General features: G+C 38.7%; 1 protein-coding gene across 2 annotated transcripts in view; it reads left to right on the top strand.

Moving 5' to 3' along the window:
* The first annotated feature begins 469 nt into the window (after positions 1 to 469).
* Positions 470 to 17030, top strand: part of IL33 (interleukin 33) — a 48516-nt gene continuing 31955 nt past the window's right edge. The window contains exon 1 of one of the 2 annotated variants that reach the window (XM_059656689.1): positions 470 to 539. The gene's annotated coding sequence lies outside the window, so the exon portion shown is untranslated. The remainder of the gene's footprint in view (positions 540 to 17030) is intronic. The other variant, XM_059656688.1, reaches the window with a different exon arrangement.

Genomic DNA, 17030 nt, shown 5'->3' with positions numbered 1-17030 from the left:
GACTATGCATCAAGGAGTTTAGAAGAATAAGCTGACCACTTAGTGAAGGTTGCAAGAGAAGAAGCTGATTGCCAAAAATGCAAATACAAATCACAAAGCGTTTCAAAATAACAGCACTGAAGGTGAAGTTGTGAAGTTGAACTCTGAAGGAGCCAAGTTGAAATTTGTAGGGGGCAGAGGAAGGTGGTGAGCTGGACATGGGATGAGGGTTGCATGTGAAATGATTCTGATGTGAGTTGTAAGTAAAAAAAAAACACACACACAACCAAACAAAATAAAAATGCAGAACATAAAATCTGTAATTGTTGTATTAATTTTAAGATGAATATGGGAAGAAAGCAGTGAATCTTAGATGTTGACAGGACTGATCCCTCTATTGGCTTTTTACATGCAATTCAAAACCTAAAATCTCACCCACTCAGATCTCCCCTCTGCAGCAGTTTGGTTCTCTGCCAAGTGTTGGGTAATAAATAGAGTCTGCAAGTTCTCGGAACACAGAGCTGCAGCTTCTCAGGGAGAATTCAAAACAAAATCACAAGGTAAGAATGAAACCACTATTTTGATAGATTTTCGTCACATTTTGCAATAAGATCTTGGAAACCATGAAGAACTGTTTTATATTTATATAGAATATATGAGGCTAACTTGCTATTATTATTGCAAATAGCAGTATAAATTGATGATGACAGTTGCTACCAACTTATAATACCACTTTGATTTTTCTTTGGGTGACTTGGAAAATCAACTAATTGCTAAAATAGATTGTAATAGGCTTTATAGTAAATGTTCTCTTCCCTCACCACAAAACTTCAGAAAGGAAGTTAATGATTCTCCTTCATACTCCTAATGCTTATCCAAGACAAACTTACAATTGTTTAGGTGCCATCTCCTCAAAATCATTTGTTAAAAAACAAACAACTTGTGAAAAAAAAAAAATAAGGCATTGACATCCGAACAGGGTAAATACAAAAGCTCATTAGTTTTGCTACTTTTCTTCATTTAAATTTTCCTTTAAAGTTTGTTTTGCTCTATTTCTTTCTGTCCATTTCATGGCATTTTTTTTTCTCCTTGTCTATTTTTCTGCCTTATCTTTCCATGCATGAACATATGCCTCCAGACTATTTTAATAATGAAGGTAAAGCAAGTCAGAAGCAGTCACTAAAGGAAACTATTGTTAATCACTGAACATGTACTAAATGTGAGATATGTTTCCCACATTATCCCATTTGCTCCTTACAGTACCTCTGTGACATAAATATTGTCTTTTCCACTTATTAAACAAGTGAGATTTGGAAAGATTGTACTAAGCCAGGATGACATAATCAGTAAATTTTAGACCAGAGATTTAAACCCAGATGCAAGTCCCATGAAGGAAAAAGAACCATGAAGGAAGCTGAATTCCAAATGACATCATTTAGTGCATTTCTAATCCTCTTTGAGAAGCCATCATCTATTCAAAGTTTCCATCATTATCAAACATAAAATATGTTAGTGAGATGATATTCAAACCTGATACCTATTTTCTTTAGGGCTACATTCATAGCCATGTTAAAGAAAGAATACCCTGCCAGTCACCATTTTTGTATGTAACTTTCATTTGCCATTCCATTGGTATTGCCTGAACCAAGGGGAGTCCACCCACAAAATTGGCGAGGTGCTTCACTTTTATTCAGCACACTAGTCTACATCTAATTTCCCTTCACTTTATAAATTGGATGATCATCACAATTTTTCCTAGTGCATCTGAGACATTTTGTACAAATGTTTTGCTCATTATGACTCTTGGATTTCCTAGCCAAAGATTCAATTTTTTTTTTTTTTATCCTCACCCAAGGAGAAAGAGAGAGAGAGAGAGAGAGAGAGAGAGAGAGAGAGAGAGAGAGAGAGAGAAACATGATTGGTTGCCGTCCCCATGTGCCCTGACCAGGGATTAAACCTGCAACCTAGGTATGTGCCTTGACCGGAAAGTGAACCTGCAACCTTTCAGTGTACCAGACGATGCTCAACCAACAGCCACTCTGGCCAGGCTCAAATATTTTCTTAAAGTGTTTGACAGAACTTCATTGTTCTTCATGTCTGCTGGGTTCAACTCTAAACTACTCAAACATCTTAACCTGTTGGCTCTATCAATGGCAGTTATTTAAGAAATGCGATTTAAGCAGTTCTATTTTCTTTATAAAGAGGAGATTATATGCCTTTTCCCATCTATATATGAATGCCCAAACCTGTAAATAATTTTTTATTTATTTTAGAGAGAGAGGAAGAAAGCCAGGAAGAGAGAGTGAGAGAGAGATTTGTTTTTCCACCTATTTATGTATTCATTGGTTGATTCTTGTATGTGCCCTGACCACTGAAAATAGTTTTTATAAGAATTTATTTGAGCCAAAATGACAACAATGCTGGGAAGCAAGATCTCAAATGCTCCAAAGAATGAGTTTTGCAATTTCCTTTATACCTTTGGAATGAAGGAGGGAACATAAGGAAGATTACATGAAGGTGGAAGAAAGCAGGTGGAGATTGAATTACAGGATAGTTAACAAGATTATGTGCTCTCCAGAGGGTAGTTACACCTTGAGAGGGGTATACTTCCGGCATTTCAAAGGTGTGTTAACCTAGATGCACAAGAACAATGGACAGGACTAGTTTAAAACCTTTCGCTAAAGACGTTACAGGCCTGAGGTGAGACTACCCACCAGGACCTGCTCAGTGAGGAATTTATAATCACATCACCCTGTGAAGTTACTTTTGGTTCCATTTATTATAGCTTTTTTTGTGTGTCCACACCCCTTTGTTCTTTCATTTGGGGGCTTATTACATCCAAACATGAATTTTTCTCTAACTTGAATTTATTAGTTCTAAAGTTTTCCCTCCTAAGGTTTTACTTTTTCCATTATCATGTATACATTTTTATGTATTATCTGTCCACATTCTTTAACAATCCTGTTTAAACAATACTTCATCAGTAGTCAACATGATTGGTTCATAGCAGTAAGTTAGTAGTAGTAGTAGTACTAAGTTTCCTTGAGTAAGATTTCTTTTTAATCTTTTTTAAAACTTTCAGTCACAAACATAGATGCCAACATTCATTCTAATATAATTTGGTGGCTATCTTCAGCTTCCTCTTTTTTTCTTTTTATTTATTTCAGAGTTGAAAGGAGAGGGAGAGAGAGATAGAAACATCAATGATGAGAGAGAATCATCGATCAATCGGCTGCCTCCAGCACGCCCCACACTGGGGATTAAGCCCACAACCCAGGCATATGCCTTGACTGGGAATCGAACTGTGACCTCCTGGTTCATAGGTCAATGACACTCAACCACTGAGCCACGCTGGCTGGGCTTCAGCTTCCTCTTTTAAGAAAAATGTAACATATATATATATATATATATATATATATATATATATATATATATGCCTAATATGCAAATTGTCCCCCTGGGAGTTCGACCTGGAGACCAGGAGTTCCACTATGATGTGTGCTGACCACCAGGGTATGGCGTGGAATGAAGGGCGGCTCTGGCCTGCACCCGGAAGAAAGGCCCCAGCCAGCACCTGGAAGGCACCAATTGGCCTTGATCGCCGGACGGGCCTAGGGACCCTACTCATGCATGGATTTCATGCTCTGGGCCTGTAGTGACTTGTATAAGATCCATATTACCTGAATGTATATGTAGCATTATTTATCAAAGAGGGTGACTATTTTTCATTCCCTGACTTACTCAAGAGCCATATGGTTTGTGAAACCATATTGTAATTGTCACTATGTGGTGGTTGTTAGAATAAAGTAGATGTCATTAACTCAAAGGAGCATAAGCTGTTTTACTAAGAAATTTTGGAGGGTTCCATGCCTAAGACATGACATGTAATGCTTACACCTGACTATCCAATTATTATTACCATTTATTATGTCATGTGGAAAGATTTCTCTTCGGTACTATGAAGTAGATGGAATTAGACTCAGCATTAGAAACATTAAAGTCATTTGCATTGTGAGTGCCAGTGTGTATGTGGGGAGATACTGTTTATAAATCCTTATATCTTTTAATTCATTATAGTATAAAAATTAGATAGAAGTCCATTTTTTAAGTACCATCCGATTTTTTTTTTTCCTGATTGTTTGTGGCAAATGCTCCTAAAAAAATATCTGGGTTTAGACTCAGAGAGTCTCCCTACTATCTAGGCAGAATCATGCAGTGACTACTATAACTCTACAGTTGTGGTTCATTGTTAGCTCCAGATAACTTTTATGCCTATAATATGTAAGACGTCTTCTTGGAAAAGGAAGAGACACAATTATATTCTTTTGCTTTGGGTTGTTGAGTATAATCAAGAAGAGGTCTTATCTGTTCAGAGGAAAATGAGTAAGTCTTATCTTGGAGAAAAATAAGACATAGAAGACTGTGTTTAGCACAGTTTTTCCACTTAAATAGTTTTTACCTCAAACCCAGCTACCAGCTTACCAAGGCTGAATCCCATGTAAAAATGATTAAATCAGCTGGAGAGGTCCATGAAGTAGGCAAGGTGGGAGACAAAGGCTTGTCATACCATGGTGAACAAGTTTCTAGACCTCTGAGCTGTATTTTTTGTTTACTCACAGGGAAGCTCTGTTTAATTTTTTATTAAGTATCCAGAGTGTGGATTGTGACTTAGTTCACTCTGGTCAATGGCCAGGAACTCTCACATCTGTGAGTGGAAAACTTTCATACTCTTAATTTTTAAATGTCTTCTAAAAATCAAATTCAATATTATCTAATGCACTATGTGGTGGTTGTTTCGTAGAATAAAGAAGATGCAGTTTGCCCTGACCGGTTTGGCTCAGTGGATAGAGTGTTGCCCTGCAGACAGAGGGGTCCCAGGTTCGATTGCAGTCAGGGGCATGTACCTTGGTTGCGGGCACATCCCCAGTAGGGGGTGTGCAGGAAACAGCTGATCAATGTTTGTCTCTCATCCATGTTTCTCTCTATTCCTCTCCCTTCCTCTCTGTAAAAAAAAATCATAAAATATATATTTTTAAAAAAAGATGCAGTTTATTACTGAGTGGTGATCATATTTTTAATTGTGAAAAAAAATCTCATGGCTCATCCAGGGGTAATGTTCAAAATGGTTAATAGCTGGTATGTATGAGCATACATAAATGAGAGGAACCAGTCACATGGAACATGTGTCCATTTCCTGTCTGATCATTTTCTAGTCAGCTCAATTCATTCTTTCTTTTAAAATATTTTTTAATTTTTCAATTATAGTTGGTATGCAATATTATATTAGTTTCAGATGCACAACGCAACAATTAGACAATTTATATGTTAAAAGTGATGACCCTAAAAAATATAGTACCTGTCTGACACCATACTTAGTTATTACAATATTATTGACTATAGTCCTTATGCTATTTTTTATATCCCCATGATTATTCTGTAACCACCAATTTTTACTTCTTAATCCCTTCACCTTTTTCACCACTCCCCCAAACCTCTCCCATCTGGAAATGGTCAAAATGTTCTCTGTATCTATGAGTCTGTTTTTGTTCTGCTTGTTTGTGTAGTTTTTTTGAATCCACATATAAGTGAAATAGGACTTTTGTCTTTCTCTGTACAACTTATTTCACTCAGCACAATACCCTCTAGGTCCACCTATGTTATTGGAAATGGCAAGATTGCATTTTTTTAATGGGTGAGTCATATTTTATTATATATATGCATCACTTCTTCATCCATTCATCTATTGGTGGACACTTAGATTGCTTCCATATCTTGACTATTATAAATAATGCTGCAATAAACATATATATATGGATGCACATGTCTTTTCAACTTAGTGTTTGGGTTTCCTAAGATAAATATCCAGAAGTGGAATTGTTGGGTCCTTATTTGTCTCCTGTTATAACCTTTGTCTGGTGTTAATATTGCTACTCCAGCCTTTTTGTTGTTGTTTTCATTTTCATTAAATATCTTTTTCCATCTCTTGCAACTTCTGTGTCTTTCAATATGAAGTCAGTCTCTTGTAGATTGCATATGTTATGAATCTTGTTTTCTTATCCATTCAGCCATCCTTTAGATTGGAGTATTTAATCCATTTTTATTTAAAGTAATTGTTGATAGATATATATTTATTGTCATTTTATTATTCATATGTTATATTTTATGTCTTCTTCTTCTTCTTAAGACCCTTCAACATTTCTTGTAATACTACTGGTTTGGTGTTGAGGAACTCCTTTAGCTTTTTCTTGTCTGAGAAGCCCTTTATCTATCCTTCAATTCTAAATGATAACTTTCCTGGGTAATCTTGGCCGTAGGTCCTTGCTTTTCATCACTTTGAATATTTCTTGCCACTCCTTCTAGTCTGCAAAGTTTCTGTTGAGAAATCAGCTGACAGTTTTTGGGAGCTCCCTGGTAGGTAATTAACTGCCTTTCTCTTGCTCCTTTTAAGATTCTTTCTTTGTCTTTAACCTTTGGCATTTTAATTATGGTGTGTCTTGGTGTGGGCCTCTTTGATTTCACCTTGTTTGGGATTCTCTGTGCTTCCTGGACCCGTGTATCTATTTCCTTCATCAAGTTAGGGACTTTTTCTATTATTATTTTTTTTCAAATAGGTTTTCAATTCCTTGCTCTCTCTTTTCCTTCCAGCACCCCCATGATGCAAATTTTGATATGCTTGATGTTGTCCCAGAAGCCCCTTAAACTAACCTCATTTTTTTTTTGGCAGGGGGGTTCTTTTTGCTTTTCTCACTGGGTTGCTGATTTAATCCTTTACTTTATCTAAACTACTATTGATTCCCTCTAATGCATTTTTTCATTTCAGTATTATTCATTTCTGACTTGATCTTTTTTATGTTTTTTACCTCCACTTTTATGTTTCCTATTTCTTTGTTGAAGTTCTCACTGAGTTCATCTACTCTTTCTCTAAGTTCATTAAACAACCTTAAAATCAGTATTTTGAATTCTGCATTTGGTATATTGCTTATTTCCATTTTATTTAATTCATTTTCTGGAGTTTTGTCCCGCTCTTTCATTTGGGACATGTTTCTTTGTCTCCTCATTTTGGCTGCCTCCCTGTGTTTGTTTCTATGTATTAGGTAGAGCTGCTATATCTCCCAGTCTTAGTAGAGTGGCCTTATGCGATAGGTGTCCTGTAAGGCCCAGTGGTGCAGCTTTCCCAGTCACCCGCGCTGGGCACTGCAGGTGCAATCCCCTGCAAGGGGCTATATACATGCTCCTGTTGTTGTTGAGCCTTGATTGCTATTGGCATGTCAATGGGAGGGATTGACTGCCTGGGCTGATCAGCTGTGAGGACCAACCATGACTACAGCAGAGAAGTTGCTGTGCAGGGACCAAACCCATGGAGCAAGACTCACTTCAGCAGGGCTCTGGTTCCCAATGAGTCCACCTCTGAGTGTGTCACTCATGGAAGTGGTTGGGTGGCACTCCAGTGTGTTCTAAAGCTGTCCACCTAGTGTTCTGGTTTTGGGTCTTCCTAAGAGGTGCAGGCCAACATCAGCCACCACCTGTGCCCTGCCTAGGGCCACCTGGCATGAGCTACAAAGTGATCTGAAGATGGCTGCTACTTGTGTTGAGTTTGAAGGAGCCTGGAAGAGGCTAAACTGTAAAGTGAGGCCGGCTGCTGCTAGTGCCAGGCCTGGGACCACTTAGCAAGAGGTATGGGGCACATGGAGGCCAGATGCAGCCTGTATGGAGTTTACGAACCTTTGAGAGAGTTTAGGAAAGTGCAGCATGGGTTATTGCAGATCATTTGTATGAAAAAGCTACTGAAAGAAATTTGGATGAGCCCATATTTTGGGGGGTTGGGCATCTCAGAGAATCATCAGGGCAGGTGATCAGTGTTAGCCAGGCTGATGGAGACTCAGATTGGTGATCAACTGCAGGAGGAGGTCTCAGAAAAGGAAAAATGGCTTCTGTCAGCACTTCTATTTGGAAGAAAGCCACCCCTCTAGCCCTCATCCCCAAACCAGACAATTCAGTTCCTCCTGTGTGCCCCTCGTGCCTTCAAAGCTGCTTCCCAAACACTGGAGCTCAGAATGAGTGAGTCCAAGTAAATCTGTGTGCCAGTTCTTCAAGAGACCCTTTCTAGGACCCCAGCAGCTTTCCATATCCCTCAGGCACAATCTCCACTGGTTTTCACAGCCATAAGTTATGGGGACTTCTGTTTCTGGCACTGGAACCCTGGGCTGAAGGTCCTTCTGTGGGGCTGGAACCCCCTTACCCCTCAGGGGGGGAACCTCCACAGCTGAAATATCCCTCCTGTTCCGCATCTCCACCCCTTGTGGTTTCTTCTGTATATCTTTAGTTAGAGGACTTCTGTTCAGCTAGATTTCCGGTGGTTCTGAATGTTGGTTGTTCTGTAATTTTGATGTGGTTGTGGGAGGATGTGAGTACCTCATTTACCTACTTTGCCATCTTGAACAAAAATCTCAATTCATTCTTTTTGTTTTTAATTGATTTTTAGAAAGAGGAAGGGAGAGAGAGAGAAACACACATCCTGACTGAGGATCGAACCTGCAACCTGCATATGTACCCTGATGGAATCAAACCCACGATGCTTCAACCAACTGAGCCACAGCACCAAGGGTTCAATTCTTTCTTAAACACAGACATTGATGCTTCCTTAATTGTTTTAACCACAAAATAGAGTACTTACTTAATTCTGTCAATGAGTCTCCTTCACCACCACACTTGAAACTGTGGACTTCATTTTATTTATTTATTTATTTATTTATTTATTTATTTATTTAATCCTCATCTGAAGATATTTTTTCCATTGATTTTTTTTTAGAGAGAATGGAAGGTAGAGGAAGAGATATAGAGAGATAAACACCGATGTGACAGAGACACATTGACTGGTTGCCTCGCAATGGGAGCCAGGGGTAGAGCCTGCAACAATGGCACCTCCCTTTGACTAGAATTGAACCTGTGCCACCTTGCAATACCCAGGCCAACCCTCCAACCACTGAGCTAGGGCTCAACTCCATATATTTTAGAATTGACTGACAGTCTCTCTTCCCTTTAACTTGTTTAATTTAATTAACATATAAATATAACATACACATAGAAAATTGCACAAGTCATGGCTGCACAACTTAAGGACTTTTCACAAAGTAAACAAACCTAAGTAATTATATAAAGAAATAAAAGAATACAGAATTTCAGAAGCCTCTTCATGCTACTCTCTACCTTGGGAATAGCCATTATTATACTGTACATTCTAATATCATATATTTAATTTGCTGGTGTGGTTTCGGAACTATTTATAAATGAATTCATACATTTTAATTCATACATGTTTTGTGTCTGGCCTCTTTCATTCAACATTAGGTTTCTGAGTTTCATCTGTATTGTTGCACATAGAAGTAGCTTGTTTATTTTCATTACTGTTTAGAATTCCTCTAAATAAATGTGCCATAATGTATTTGTCATACTGTAGATTGACATTTGTGTTGTTTACTATAGCTTAGAGTTATATGAATAAGATGCTATAAACATTCCCTTATATGTATTTTGGAGACATTTTTATGCCTTTCTATTGGGTATATACCGTTAAGTAGAATTGTTGGGTCAAAGGCATGCATATGTTCGGTTTTAGTGGATATTACCAAATTATTTTCAAAAGTGGTTGTAGCAATTTATACTCTCATCAGCCATGTACACAAATTCCAGTTGCCCTGAATCCTTGCAAACACCTAGTATTTTCTGTCTTCCTCATTTTAGCCATTTTGATAGGTGGGCATTGTGGTCCTCTTCAATTTTAAAGCATACATTTATTTCACCTTTCCTAGGAATATATTATGTCACACTCGGACAACTAGTATTAATTCCCCAGACTTGAGTTACACAACAAACACACTTTAGAAGAAAAAATCTTTTCTGGGATTATAATTTTGGTGCTGAGGCACTCCTCTGTTGTGTCCCGTCCCAGTTGCAAGGCAACATTAAGTAGAGAAGAAAACACGCCATCATATTGCATTTGGATTTCAAAAAAAAAAAATAGCCAGGAATCACATTTTTAAAAACATTATACTATAGTAGAATAAAAGGGGATAATCTTTTAAACCCCTGGTTGGAAATTGAGTTTTTTTACGCTTTGACTACAATATACATTACAAATTTAGTCAAGTTATTGTTGAATCATTATGAGCTAAAAATAATCCACCCTTGTTCATTTTCTTAATTAAAACACTGTTCAAATAACATATAATTTAACAAAGTATTTGCTTTGTGTGATGTATCACAAGCATTTGATAAACCTCATCATCTAGAGGTTCTACATGTGACATCAAAGTACTAAATGCTGATTGGAAAAAAAAAAATGCTGACTGGTTGACAGGTTTTTTGTTCATTTTTAGCACAAAAATAGTTGTTATCATTTAGTTGGGTGTCAGAAGCTTTAAAATAGAAAATTCAGACAAAGCAAAAGTGCATTTTTGAAACTTATCATTAGTCTTCATAGTATAACTAGCAAGCAATTTACAAACCAGTAGTTCACTCCTATCCTTAAGGAGAAAACTTTTTTTAAATGTTTTTATTTTAGAAGCTGATATCTTAATCTTCCACCAGTACAAAGTTTTACTAACTCATTTAGTACTTTGGGCTCCCTTTTCTTGATCCTAGATTTTAGAGATTAGAGTCCTTCATTCCCCATTTCCATAAACATCTGGCTCATTCTTTTAGAAACTCCTCTTGTTATTCCTTTGTTTTCCAAATCTGCCTTCAAATGAAACCTACTAGTTCCCAGGATCAATTCCAGAAGTATCTAGTGACATTCCTATGCATTGGGAATGGAAATTGGGTATACTTTCACTGACTGTAAACATACATGTGTGGAATCTGAAATAAATTTCTTCTTATCAATGTTTTATGTGGTTGAAAAATATACCCAAATCAGCCTTCTTCTTTACAAATGAGCCAATTTAAAGTTATATATCACTCTACCTTGAAGATTATCTTTAAAATAATAAAGGCCTGTCTAAAAATCTTGTTTCTCTTAAAAAACAAACAATAAATTACGAGATAGAATTTAAGGGAGGTAATGCTCAAAGAACCATGTATTTGTTAGGATTTGGAATTGTGCATATTAAACCACTTTAGGTTTTGGAATCTGGGCACTATTCCCAGAGTAAAAGCTGACATTAATGGGCAAGTTCTGATTCTCAACTAAGCAGTCTGTTTTGATTGTATTGTTGCCAATTCCATATGACCTCACACTTGTTGGCCTATATTTGCAGAAAATTAGGAGAGATCCAGAAATAATTCTTTCTTACTTACCTACATTTATTCACACACACACACACACACACACACACACACACACACACACACACACACACACACAGATGCAATTACTATCTTTTCATGAATAAACAGAGATGATACATTTTGATATATCAGCATTGTCTACCCTTGCAAGTTGTCTTCTTTTGTGGATCCAGGTGTAAACATTTAGAGAACAAAACAAGCCATGTCTAAAGCAGTAAACTGAATTAAAATAGATTAGATTTTATCTCCAGTGTTGAGTGGTGATTTATGACCTATGACTCAGATATACACACAGGCTGTGGCACCTGCTTTTTCCTTGTCTATCTCTCAGCAAAGCCTTTGTCCAGGCGGAGATTTTGCCCCCGCCCGTTGTTCCTTTGCCACCTTCTTCTGTGGTAGAATGCTGTGCCAGAACTATTTGCTGTGACTCAGTTTTAATCACATCTTCTAAAACCTTTCCCTACCCGCTTGTTGTCTTATAAGCTAGAAGGAAACAAATCAAGGCAACCACTCCTAACCCATCCAAAAAAGTGAGCAGTTTCATTGGTTCCCAGAGATGGCACACTGCATTGTGTAAGAATGTTTTCAAACAGTTATTAAATTCCACATATGAGACATAAGGACAATACCAAAAATTTTCATGATTAACTGAAACTGTTCCCTGTACTTCTTCACATTTTTTTTCTCTTTGCTGTTAATTAGTATTTTAAAGAAACAGTAACCGCCCCCCAGCTGGTTTGGCTCAGTGGATAGAGCGTCAGCCTGTAGACTGAAGGGTCCTGGGTTCGATTCTGGTCAGGGGCATGTACCCAGGTTGTGGGCTCCATCCCCAGTGGGAGTGGGGGCGGGGGGGGGACGCCTGTAGGAGGCAGCCGATCAATGATTCTCTCTCATCATTGATGTTTCTCTCTCTCCCTCTCCCTTCTTCTCTGAAATCAATAAAAATATATTAAAAAAGAAGAAACAGTAGCAAGATACAGAAGAAAAAGCAGTCACAGCTACCACTCTGAGTTGGGAAACCTGAGTTCTGGTCTTGGCTCCACGCTGTACCCACTCAATAACTGTGCGACTTTGAGTAAGATCTGCTCTGAATGTCACTTCCCTCATCTGTAAAATAAGGAGTTTTAAGTCAGCTATGCAGGTTTTTTTTAATGTTTGTTTGTTTTTTAATCCTCATCCTAGGATATGTTTATTGATTTTAGAGAGAGAGATGTGAGAGAGAGAGATGTGAGAGAGAAACATCAACTGATTGCCTCCCACACATGCCCCAAGCGGGAACTGAACCCACAACCTAGGTATGTGTCCTAAAAGGGAATCAAACATGCCACCTGTAGAGGACAATGCTCCAACCAACTGTGCCACACCAGCCAAACATATTTAAATCAGTTTATTTATATGTCATTTCTTTTTTAAAAAATATATTTTTATTTATTTCAGAGAGAAAAGGAGAGGGAGAGAGAGATAGAAACATCAATGATGAGAGAGAATCATTGATCAGCTGCTTCCTGTACGCCTCCACTGGGGATGGAGCCCACAACCCAGGTATGGTGCCCTTGACCAGAATCGAACCTGGGACCCTTCAGTCCACAGGCTGACATTTTACCCACTTAGCCAAACCGGCTAGGGCAGTGGTCGGCAAACTGCGGCTTGCGAGCCACATGCGGCTCTTTGGCCCCTTGAGTGTGGCTCTTCCACAAAATACCACATGTGGGCGCGCACATACAGTGCGATTGAAACTTCGTGCAGAAGTCAGTTTTTTGTGGAAGAGCCACACTCAAGGGGCCAAAGAGCCACGTGTGGCTCGAGAGCCGCAGTTTGCCGACCACTGGGCTAGGGGTATATGTCATTTCTGATTGTTCTAATACATGAAGCTTTTGCAGATTGGTTTCTGCTGTCTATTTCTGCTGTGGGCTCTTGCCATGGTGCTTAGTACTTTTGTTTGCTTTGTAAACTTTGACTAAAAACTATTCATTTGGCCTGGAAGTTTTTATTGGAGGAGAATAAAACAACACATTGAAATGAATAATTAAAATGTTTTAATTTAAAATGTTTAGTCACACTAAAACTACAGGGCCATAGGTCAAACAGAAAGTCAGCTTCTTTAAATGTTTTAGAAAGAACATTGACCCAAGAATGAGAAGACCTGGGTTCTATAGGTAACTAAGTTGTTTTCAAATTGCTAGCTGTCCAGCAGAGGAAGTAGAGAAACAAACACAGTTGGATATGATAAGCAACTAAGAAAGGAAGCAATAAACTCTGCCTGAGTTTTGGTGGTTAAGGAGACAAAGGTATTTGAATTGGGCTCCAGGGGTTAGCTAGCAGCTTTTTAGGCAAAGAGGACGAGGTATCTATACCAAGAGGAACAGCTTGAACAAAGTTGTAAACATGTGACAGTGTGTGATGAATTGAGGAATAGGGAGCAGTCCAGTGGTTCTAAAATGTACCGAGTGTGGAGGGAGGGGCTGTGTGAGGCTAGAAAGACTGAAGGGGCAGGTAGTATCAGTGCATAAAAATGATTCGATAAGACTGCATCCAGAAAAACTGTAGAAAAGCATAGAAGTGCTTTATAAATGCTAAGTGTTTTTCACCTTGGAGATGTTAAAGTAATTTTCCCTAAAAATTCATACTATCCCTCCTTTCCTCTCACATGGGGTTGGCTTGAGTCATAGATTGATTCACCAGATTTCTTTATCCAGCGTTTCCTCTCTCTAGAATATTTTCTCTTAGGTCCAGGTAAGTGACATATAGGAACTTTCAGAGTGGTGAAGAGTAGGGGGTCAGGAAGTGATTCAGACTGGGTAAGGAGAGTGCTGTCTCACTTCCCCAAACTTCAGTCTCCCCTTCTTCCACATCACTTATTCTGATCTGTCCAAGAAATAAGTGAAGCCACTACACCAGAAAAGCAGAGAATCAGTGTGAGCACCTTCCTTTCTCACCCTCTCCCTTCTGCTCCCATGCAAAATCTCCCAGAACGAAGTCATAAGTATGGCCAAGCTTAGTCATGCACCCCATTTCCTCTCCCTCCTACCAGCCAGGATCAAACAGGCAAAATTGACAAGGTGGCAAATGGATTTTAAGGCCCAGGAATTCAATCCCACCTCATTCTTTCAATGGCTGTCATGGAGTAAGAGAAAGAACCAGATGGTCTTGATTTCAGAGTCTGGCTTTGCTATTTATTAGCTATGTGGCCTTTGGCAAGACACTTAATCTCACTTCTAAAAGGAAGACAATCAGCCTTGGCCAGTGTGGCTCAGTTGGTTGGAGTGTCGTCTGGTACACTGAAAGGTGGTGGATTCAGTTTCCGGTCAGGGCACATACTCAGGTTGTGGGTTCAATCACTCAACCTTTTTTAGGCAAATAGGAAGAGTTATCTATAGCAAGAGGAACAGCTAGAACAAAGCTGTGAAGATGTGAAAGTATGTGATCGAACCCAGGAACCAAGAGGCTAACAGTTGGATACCAGTCAGAGCTCATGCTCAGGTTACAGGCCAATTGATGATGGGGGGCGGGGGGTGCAGAGGCAGCCAATTAATGATGTTTCTCTTTCATTGATGTTTCTATCTCTCTATTCCTCTCCCTTCCTCTCTCTCTAAAAAATCAATAGAACAGTTTTTGTTGTGTTGTTGTTGTTAATCCTCACCAGAGGATATTTTTCCATTGATTTTTTTAGAGAGAATGTAAGGGAGGGGGAGAGACAGGGAGACAGAAACATTGATGTGAGAGAAACACATTTGGTAGCTTCCTGCATGCACCCTGACCAGGGCCTGCGATCTAGCCTGCAAACGAGGTATGTGCCCTTGACCAGAATTGAACCTAGCACCCTTCAGAACAGAGGTAGATGGTCTATCCACTGAGCCAAACTGACTAGAGCAGATAGGATGGTTTTATAAAATAGAAAATGGAGACAATCATACTCAAATATCAGGGTCATGTTGACCATTACAGATCAGGTATATAAAGCATCTGGCCTGTAGAAGAGACACAAGACATTGTAATTGTATCACCATTATCATCATCACCAACAACGCCATTATTTAGAACTTGAATTAATGCAGACTCCTTGATGGTTTCATTTCTTCCTCGTTACTATCCTTATGTAGCAGCCAGACCACTCTTAACCTCCCGTATTACTTAAAACCCTTCTTTGGCTTCCCATGGCACTTTGAATAAAATCAAGCTCCTTCTCCTCATCTCCAGGATGCAGCCTTCCCCCCTTTTCCTTTTATTTGCACCTACATTACATTATACTCTCCCCACTGCTCACCTGCTCCAGCCACACTGGCCCTCTCAGTTCCCTAAACATTACAAGTTCTGTCAGGTCCTTTGCACCTGAGATTTTCTCTGCCCAGAGAGTACCCTCTGTCCCCTTCTTCCCATATGTTCTCACACCCTTTGGGTACAGCTTAATGCCACCTCTGTGGCCACTCCACTCCTTTATCTTTTTTACCAGCCTAATTCTTATTTATCACTGTTCATAAATGATTTGTTTTGTGATTATTTGTTCAATATCTACCTCCCCCAAAGGAAGTAAGCTCTAGGAGGGCAGGAAAGAGTAAGCTATGTAACCCCAGCACCTAGCCCAGCATGAGACAAGTGTTTGAGTTATTTTTGTTGTTATAACAAGGCAGCAAGCACTCAGTGCTATAGTACAAACAAATACCAATCCAGCCTCCTTTGTGACCTCAGGACCTCAGGGAGGTTAGGATTTCCTAACAATGATTACTAGTCATGTTTCCTTTCAAAGCACTTAACTACTTACTAGGGCAGTGATTTTCAACCTTTTTCATATCATGGCACACATAAACTAATTACTAAAATTCTGGAGCACACCAAGAAAATATATTTTTTGTTGATCTGACAAAAAACATTAGGTATAATTTTTATTTATTCACTCTGGATGGCTATTGTTGTGTTGACTGTTGTCATTTTTTCTTTTTTTAAAATCCTCACCTGAGTTGTTTCCATTGATTTTAGAGAGAGAGGAAGGGAAAAAGAGAGAGAAAAACATCAATATGAGAGAGAAACATTGATTGGTTGCCTTCTGTATGAACCACAACCAGGGATCAAACCCTGCTACCCAGGTATGTGCCCTGACGGGAATTGAACCCCCAACCTTTTTTGGTGCATGGGACAGAGCTTCAACCAACTGAGTCACCTGACTAGGGCTAATAGGGCTAATGTCATTTTTTTTTTATTTGACAATTTAATGGAAAAGAGATCAGTGTCCCTGACTAAAAAGTTAGACATTGAATGTTACAAAAATTCTTGCAGCATACATGTGGAAAATCACTGTACTACGACATCAAAGGTTGAACTTTCAATTTTCTATACTGTTCAAATTTTCCATAAGAACATGTATTTTTTTAAGAACATGTATTTTTAATAAAAATATTTTATAAACCCTGTATTTAACAACGAGGTGCCTCACAGGGAAAAATATGATTAAATGCATTTGTTTTAAAAGTAAAATTCACAGTAAGATAAGAAAGACCAACCATGGCCTTGCCAGTGTGGCTCAGTGGTTGAGCGACATCAACCTATCAACCAGGAGGTCAAGGTTCAATTCCCAGTCAGGGTTTATGCCTGGTTGTGGGGTGTGCAGAAGGCAGTCGATCAATGACTTTCCCTCATCATTGATGTTTCTCTCTCTCTCCCCCTATCCCTTTCTCTCTGAAATCAATAAAAATATACTTAAAAAATGACTGGACTTATTAAAAGGAGAGAAACTGCTAAACAAAGGGTATTGTCTGACATGTAAGAGAAGG

This window comes from Myotis daubentonii, chromosome 11 (assembly GCF_963259705.1).
Source record: "Myotis daubentonii chromosome 11, mMyoDau2.1, whole genome shotgun sequence".
NCBI classification, from domain to species: Eukaryota; Metazoa; Chordata; class Mammalia; order Chiroptera; family Vespertilionidae; genus Myotis; species Myotis daubentonii.
This window is presented reverse-complemented; position numbering and strand designations above follow the sequence as displayed.